This window comes from Epinephelus lanceolatus, chromosome 15, assembly GCF_041903045.1.
Source record: "Epinephelus lanceolatus isolate andai-2023 chromosome 15, ASM4190304v1, whole genome shotgun sequence".
Taxonomy (NCBI): domain Eukaryota; kingdom Metazoa; phylum Chordata; class Actinopteri; order Perciformes; family Serranidae; genus Epinephelus; species Epinephelus lanceolatus.
The window spans coordinates 16,582,501-16,590,814 of record NC_135748.1 but is presented as its reverse complement, the minus strand read 5'-3'; the positions used below and the strand labels follow the sequence as shown (position 1 = coordinate 16,590,814).

General features: G+C 41.1%; 1 protein-coding gene across 1 annotated transcript in view; it reads left to right on the top strand.

Annotated features, from left to right (window-relative positions):
- Positions 1 to 6,741: 6,741 nt before the first annotated feature.
- nkx2.2a (NK2 homeobox 2a) overlaps positions 6,742 to 8,314 on the top strand; it is a 15,583-nt gene continuing 14,010 nt past the window's right edge. The window contains exon 1 of the mRNA XM_033643607.2: positions 6,742 to 6,816. The gene's annotated coding sequence lies outside the window, so the exon portion shown is untranslated. The remainder of the gene's footprint in view (positions 6,817 to 8,314) is intronic.

Sequence of the window (8,314 nt, the reverse complement as noted above, 5' to 3'; positions counted from 1 at the left end):
TCCAGAATTCACCACGGTAAATCTATTTTTGAATTTCTTGTCATACATCTCAGCAGATCATTGTTAACCAAAAGCCTACATCTTATGGATGCAACCTCATTGCTGCACTGAAGTAGACTGCAGTACTGCAGAGAAAGCCCAAGTGCATGTGATGTATACTGACCTTATTTTTATACAGTCTGTGATACTGACATGGTATTCAGTTCCTCTGTCATGCAGAATCTCAAAATAAAGTAGCTGAACAGTGGAACCTCACTCAACACCGCAAGCTACTGTACAGTGATAATTCCTGCTTCTTATCTCTGACACTTGTTGTACATCTTTGAAGAACATAAGAACATACTGTTGAGATTACTGTCTGCAGAGTGTCTTAAGTGAGGACTAATACACTACATTAACAATGACTTCTCCTGGTAAAAATGTAAGGTTTCCTGAATAGCATCTGCCAGAGGAATATTATATACAGATTTTTTTCAGCAAGATGCATTTGTAGGAAACAAAAATGGCCTTGAGACATCCCTCTTCTAATTCAGCATGTTTTGTCCATGCAGTACTATTCAAATACAAGCGTTATATTCTTCCCTACTTCACTATGGACCTACTGCTGAAGGTAACAGTCGATATCCTTGCAAAGCTTTTGAATCTTTCCCTCCAAAGCTTCTCTGTGCAGCTGGAGTGAAAGCAAGGACAAGCTTGCACATCTTGTGATGATCTGTCCTTGACACATGCTGTGATTTATTGTTTCAAAGGACGGGAGAGGTCTTGAAAGTCTAAAGCAACCTAACTATTGCTCACTGCATTTCTTGAGTTCTGTCTTTTATGAATTCACTCTAGAATCAATACGGCCCTGCAGATTAACACTGGCTGTCTACCTTGAGAGACTATTGCAGCCCTTCCATTTTTAGGTGTGCCACGCTTCACATCTAGGTTTTATTTACCACATGATTTGGTTCTCCATCTGTCTCAAAGACCTCTCCAATGGGAGAAAGAGCTTTACTTTTTGAAGTGGTCATAACCATGATTTGATACTCCTCTGCTTTCTCCTTGAAGATGCCTATTGTCCACAGTGATCTTGTCAGGTGACCTTCCTGCCTATCACTCAAACACACACCTATATAATGCTTCTTTCATATATCTATTGAACAAGAGATCTCGTCTCACAGCCATACACTGTATCTGAGCCCTGTTTTACGATTTGTTTGCAGTAATTTACAGCTTTCATGTGTGAGGGAGAAGTCCAGTTTTTTCATTTATGTCCCCGCTCTCACATCTATGGCACTAACATCCACATCAGCAGCCTTTTCCAATGTTACTTGACTCAGTCAACATATAGTTAAGTGAAAAATTGGATGGAGTCAATTCGTCATTATTATTTGAAGCTCACAGCTTTTCAAGCATCTGACCTTGACTAGGGTGTTTGTTTTGTGTACCCACATGCCAAAGGGGGCTAAAAGGCTTGCAGAATGTGTCAGCTAAGTACTGTGGGTTTGGTCTTTAGCCTCAGCGGCACGGTTTACAAACAGCTATATGGCTCTCCAAGGCCACGCATGCTGGCCTGTCACCAGGTGCTTAGCACTGGAAAAAGAGGTATTCAAGCCCAAAGTTATTCATGTCAAGTAATGCCCATAAAACCATTCTATGCAACTCATAAATCTGATCTTTTGATGGATATACAAGACATTTCATGAGTGCTGTAAAGCAACTTTTTTACTGAGCTAACACTTAGACACAGCTCACCACTTTCACACCATTTGTTTCCCCCCCTTCTTTTCCTCAAGCAATGAAAATGGCTGAAAAACAACCATTTCTCACTGCAAATTGCTACTTCTTCTGCGTGACTTTGGAATGATACAGCATGTGTCCTTCATATCTTGAATTTAGATTTCACAAGTAAATCTATCTTTAAATTTGTCGTCAAACATCTTAGCAGATCGTTAATAACCAAAAGCCTTGGGCTGTCCTTATGTACTGTTCATACATATACCCATGAAATGCAATGCACCACAATTCATATATAACCCACATAATTGAGAAGGCTGTGAAACAAAGGACTTCCCCAGGACACCAGAGTTCAGAACTGTGTGAAACCAAGTGTAAGTTAAGATATTATAAGGTACGTCGTCATGGATGGATTACTGAACAAACCTACAGGGCACAGGCTCAGGGGCCCATAGTGACATGGGGCCCCCTGCCCTTCACTTGCAAAATGTTGTGTGTCAAATTAACACGCACCGACCAGGAAGACAGTCAAAATATCAAGACCACAAAGAAAGGCAAAGGAACTCCAAAATGACCACAAGACCACAGAGAGACACACAAATCCACCAAAAGGAGACACAAAATGTCTAAGAAGCAACAAAACGTGACTAAACCAGACAAAATTACCTTAAAGAGACACAAAACAGCCATGAGGAAATGCAAAATGACTACAAACAGACACAAACCACAAAAGACTACAAAGACATGCAAAACTGTCACAAAGTCTCTGTCTTGCTCCTGTGTAGGAGAGTTGGAGAGGCCTTCTGCATATCTGTGCCCAGGGGCCTCATAATTCACCCATGTATGTCATCAGCATGTTTCTTTTCCTAAACCTAAACTACTTAACTTTAAATTAAGTACATAACTTTATGTTAAATAGGTAACATCATTGGTGGGGTGCGAAGTCCATAGATATCATATGAACTCTTGTGTGTTCATTTAGATAAGATATCATACATACTGTTGGAAGAGAATATGTTGAAAGCTTGGACTCAACCTCAATGCTGCATTGAACAATGTTGCAGTGCTGCAAAGAGGGCAGTATACTCACATGATACCCACATGATAATTAGACCCTCTGTCATGCAGATTCTCAAGGTAAAGTGGCTGAACAGCCGAACCTCACTGAACATCGCAGTCTACAGTACAGTGATGATTTCTGCTTCTTATCTCTGTCAGTTGTTGTTGCTCTGTGAAGAAAATGCATATGTGAGATTACTGCCTGCAGAGCATCTAAAGAAAGGACTAATACACTACATTAACAACGATTTGTCCTGCTAGTAAAAATGAAAGGTTTCTTGAATAGAAACGGCCACAGGGATTTTACATACAGTATGCATTTTTCAGCAAGACACATTTGTAAGAAATTGAAATAGCCTTGAGACAACCCTGCTCTAATTCAGCATGTTATGTCCATACAGTACTATTCGAATACAAGAGTTATATTCTTCCCTACTTCACTATGGACCTACTGCTGAAGGCAACAGTCGATATCCTTGCAGAGCTTTTGAATCTTTCCCTCAAAGGAGCTGTGAAGGCAAGGCCGAGCTCACCCATCTTGCAATGCCTTTGACACATGCTACGACTTATTGTTTCAAAGGACGGGAGAGGTCTTGAAAGTCTAAAGCAACCTAACTATTGCTCACTGCATTTCTTGAGTTCTGTCTTTTATGAATTCACTCTAGAATCAATACGGCCCTGCAGAGGTAGCCAGAACACTGGCTGGCTACCTTAAGAGACTATTGCAGCCCTTTCATTTTTAGGTGTGCCACTCTTCACACCTACGTCTTATTTACCACATGATTTGGTTCTCCATCCGTCTCAAAGACCTCTCCAACGGGAGAAAGAGCTTTACTTTTTGAAGTGGTCATAACCATGATTTGATCTGCTTTCACCTTGGACGATGGCTATTGTCCACAGCGATCCTCTCAGGTGATCTTTTTGCTTATTACTCAGACATACACCTATATAACGGCAACCTCACAGCCATATTCTATATCTGGTTCCTTGTTTACAGTACAGTTACATTTGTTTGCAGTAATTTAAAGCTTTCATGTGTGAGGGAGAAGTCCAGTTTTTCCATTTATGTCCCTGCTCTCACATCCACATCAGCAGCGTTTTCCAATGGTACCTGACTCAATCGACATATAGTTATAGTATAGTTAATACTTCATTATTATTTGAAGCTCACAGCTTTTCAAGCACCTGACCTTGACTAGGGTGTTTGTTTTGTGTACCCACATGCCAAAGGAGCTAAAATGCTTACAGAATGTGTCAGCTAAGTACTGTGTTTGCAGGGTTTACAAACAGCTATATGGCTCTCCAAGGCCACTCACTGGCCTTGCACCAGATGCTTAGCACTGGAAAAAGAGGTATTCAAGCCCAAAGTTATTCATGTCAAGTAATGCCCACAAAGCCATTCCATGCAACCCATAAATCGGATATTTTGATGGAAATACCAGACATTTCATGAGTGCTCTAAAAGAACTTTTTTTTTCACTCAGCTATAACACTTTGACACAGCTCACCACTCTCACACTATTTGTTTCCTCCCTTCTCTTCCTCTCCAGTAAGAAACATAACAGGGCAAAAATGTTAAGACCAATCGCCCCCACACTCCAGAGCTCCTCCAATTCACAATGCACCGTTGTCATTTAAGAAATGGTAATATTCACCGGTGTGCAGAATTGGGCACTTTGTTGGAAAACAACTCATCTCCTCTACTTTGCCTCACATCTCTTGAAGGGCTAAAACCACCCATTCACTCGCCTTAACACTGAGGGCTTTGGTGATCAAATGCTAAACCTCTCTAAGTGCATGTATTTGTGAAGAAAAAATTGCTAAGCCTTTCACATTGATAGGACTGGCTATCACCATGTATGAGTCTCAACCAGTACAAGTGAGCCCTCAGGTTTAATCAAACTTTTTTTTTTTTTAAGTGTACCTTCTATGAAAATCAACCCAGTCTCTGTGGCATTTGTGTGTCGAGAAGCTCTCCCTCTCTTCGTTCGCCTCGAGTGGTCGATACATTAAAACTTGAACTGATTGATTTCAGAATGCCGTGCCATCAGTGTCCTTTTACGCAGCCGTTAACTACATCTGAAGTATCTTAGTCATCAAGCTTTGGGCCAGGGATTGATAATAGCTTGACCGGCAGGGCCTATCTTACCCATCCTTTTTCAGGAGACCTTGTATTTAGCACCCAGAACACTTGTGGCAAATCTCAAACAGCACAAGGGTATTCACAGAGCGGCTGAGTGGAAAGCTTTCTCTCATTCGTCTGCGCCTCATGAATACATTCCAACTCTAACTAACTACTTTGCCTTAATGTGGAATTTCAAACGAGGCATGTATGAGGCCAATTTATTTATTTGTATTCTTAGCGTCTTAGCGATACTCTTGAACACAGCGATGGCAGCGAGGATAATCTCTGTCTTTCATCAGCAAGTGGCCCTGCACAAAAAAAACCCATCAGTAATGTATTCGCTATTGATTGATGGTCGCTCCTGCTCTACTAGGCAACCCCATTATTATCATGCATAGATTCCAGACTGCCCACAATAAAATCATTGTCTTGATTTAAGTTATCCAACCCCCCCACCAAGGTGTCTTAATAGCACAACTGGTGTTTGCCTCATATTGCTTTCTTTCCTCAACAATTACTGTCATCATCTTTGCACCGAGCAGATATTTCTTATAACCTGTGATAGAGAAGAGGGTGTTTTCTGCACAGGGACATGATGCCGGTGTGCGCGCAACAGGTGTAAATGGATGTGATGGAGAGAATCAAGACACTTTTCTGAAAATAAAATAAATAATTATTTTGTGTTTGTGTTAGTGGAAAATCAGAAGTGGAAAAAAATAAATAGTATTTTTCCCCATAAACACATGCTCCCTATTGTATTTAAAATAAACCTGTTGCCTTTTATTTTGAGCCATAGTGTCACACACTGGTTAACTTAGAGTCATTTATACGTATTGCTTTATCGTTTAAAATGTTTAAATAACACGATCCAGTTATTAATAAGTAAGTAATTTTCATTTTTATTAAATTATACTCGGTATTTGACTCGGTGCAGAAGCGTAGCCTATGGTATTTATAGTGTCCTACAGCAGACATGTAAAATATCTAGCTTGTGTGTGTGGCTTAAAGATAGATCTAAACTCATATATGCAACCTGGATTATTGTTATTAGTGTTGTAATTATAATTGGTGTTTTTGCGCCTAAGATGCGTCTAAGGAGAGATTTTGGAATTTATAGCTGTTATTTTCTGACTCTGCCTGTGCGCTACTAATGACATTTTCCCTCGTGGCCTCAGCTCACACACAGTTGCGGGTGTTTCCAGTGTCGACACATGTGGATCTATGTTGCAAACATTATGTGTTAGTAGTCTGCCTCATGGGAGATGCCCCGGTCTCGAATCATTGTGAATTACTGTGACCTTGGTTATCAATCATTGTATCAGGGTATCTAATGTAAACGCAACTGTGGCGTGGATAACATGCCACATCTGCTCTTTGGACAGCGCTGCTTCTTGGTTACCAAGCGATTTATTAGAGAGCCCTGTGCGAGGGAGAATAGGTCGCAGTATAAAGATCAACCGGCAGCTCTTCCATAGGCGGACAATTATCTCTTAAAACAGGCTGTTGTGACATTATGATTTACCTTCATTATACTGCAGATAGTTGCGTGTCCCAAAAACATCCCAAAGAGAGAAAACTAGCAGCGCGGCGGTTAAAAGCACCGTCCGCAGGGAGCTGTGTTTGCGCTTAAGACCAATTTATTGCCGATGAACATATGGCCAATATTTTGTCTCACGTCATAGCAAGGGGAAAACAAACACCATGCAATGTTAGCCAGTCAGCAAGAGCAGAGCCACTTGGCCAGCTATGCAAACGCTCTTGGACAATATGAGAAGAGGAGCACTTGCTTTCTGGGTATATAAACCACATCAGGCTTATCTCTGCACGCACTCCTGACTCCCATTTGGAGATATTTCATTAACTCTGCGCGCTGTCTTAACGCTGGCAACACATTCAGCCCCCCTCCAGTCTAGGTAAGCGCACTGGATGCTCCAGTCAGTTTGCATACAGTATATTATTTCTTGTTTTAAATAGACACTGCTTGTGTTCTGTTGCTGCTATTTTATGCGCATATCTTAGCCCTTGACTGTAGAATGACCCTGAACTTTTTGTTAAACTGTGTTTTAAATAGGGTGCTTATTCAAAGTGTGGGCCTGTGCGTTTTTTTTTAGCCTACAGTAGTTGTTGATCATTACGCACTCCTCACGTGGGCTGCTTGGACATTATCGTAGTGACTGTTCACTGTGAGCTTGGCCTGCATCCTCACGTCCGAGCTCTGAATATGTAAAATGTCAAACTATGTTTAATCTAAGAAGATGTTTACACCTGCTTTCCCAACAGCCAACACAGTAACGCGCATTATAGATAGCGCAAGACACACAGCAGCTTCCATAAAAGGTAACACCTTATTTATTGAAGAACTTCAGTGTATCTTAAATGTAGGGTGGACATGGATGACGGTAACCTGCACATAAAGTGGTAAAAAGCTTAATATTCCTTATATCATAACATGTTTCTGATTCCACTGGATATATTGGTGACATTATTGGCTAATAGAAGTTGTCTAATTGGGTGCACACAATAAGAACCCCCTGTTGTTTCTTAAATGTGCCGGTAGAGACCGCTAGAGCTCTACAGATGTCAACAGCTGTTAATGTTATTACTGCACTCACACACAGGCTGCCTAACAAGGAGGACAAGTTGTCTGTACTTGTGTCATCTAGAGCGGGGCAGATCAGGTTCTCCTGGAGAGGATGATTTATTTATTTATTTATCTATCTATTTACTTACTTGTTCATTTATTCATCCGAATGTTTCATCCTCATTTGCAAATAACAGTTGCCCCCCCCCCTTCTTCTTCTTTTTTTATTTATCTGAAGAAGTCCCAGAGACTCAAGCCATTTCTCCCTCCTTCCTGCCAATGTCAGTGCGATACTGAAATGGGAAGTGATTAAAAAATAATAAACCCCTTTTTAGCAATTCGTCTTACACAGAAAAAAAAGATTAAGGCGAATGGCACAGCGTGGCATGAAATTCACCGTTACAAATAAACTGGTGGTTTAACAAATGAAGGCATCTCCTCGGGGCATGGGCGCACTGCTATAATCTCGCCGTGACATGTTTAATCATTAGAGGAAAGGAGACGAATAAAGACTTTTGCCCGGGAGGGAAAGGTGGCTGGATTTCTGTAAGAAAAAAAAACGGGCTCCAAAATGATTTCTACCCTGAAGCCAAGTCTCCCCGGGCCATGGCTTAGCCCCCATAATAAATAAACCGGACCCGCTTTACCTGCATATCATATATAGGCTTTTAATCATAGAGGGAGGAAATCGGTCTTGTCACTCTGTACATTTATCATAGGCACCCTGAGGCAGAAGGGGTTACCTTTATCAAAGACTAACTCCCTGCCTGAGGCATCCAAACACGCTGAAATTCAGCGATTAAAAGGAGGGGAATGATCAACATTATTAT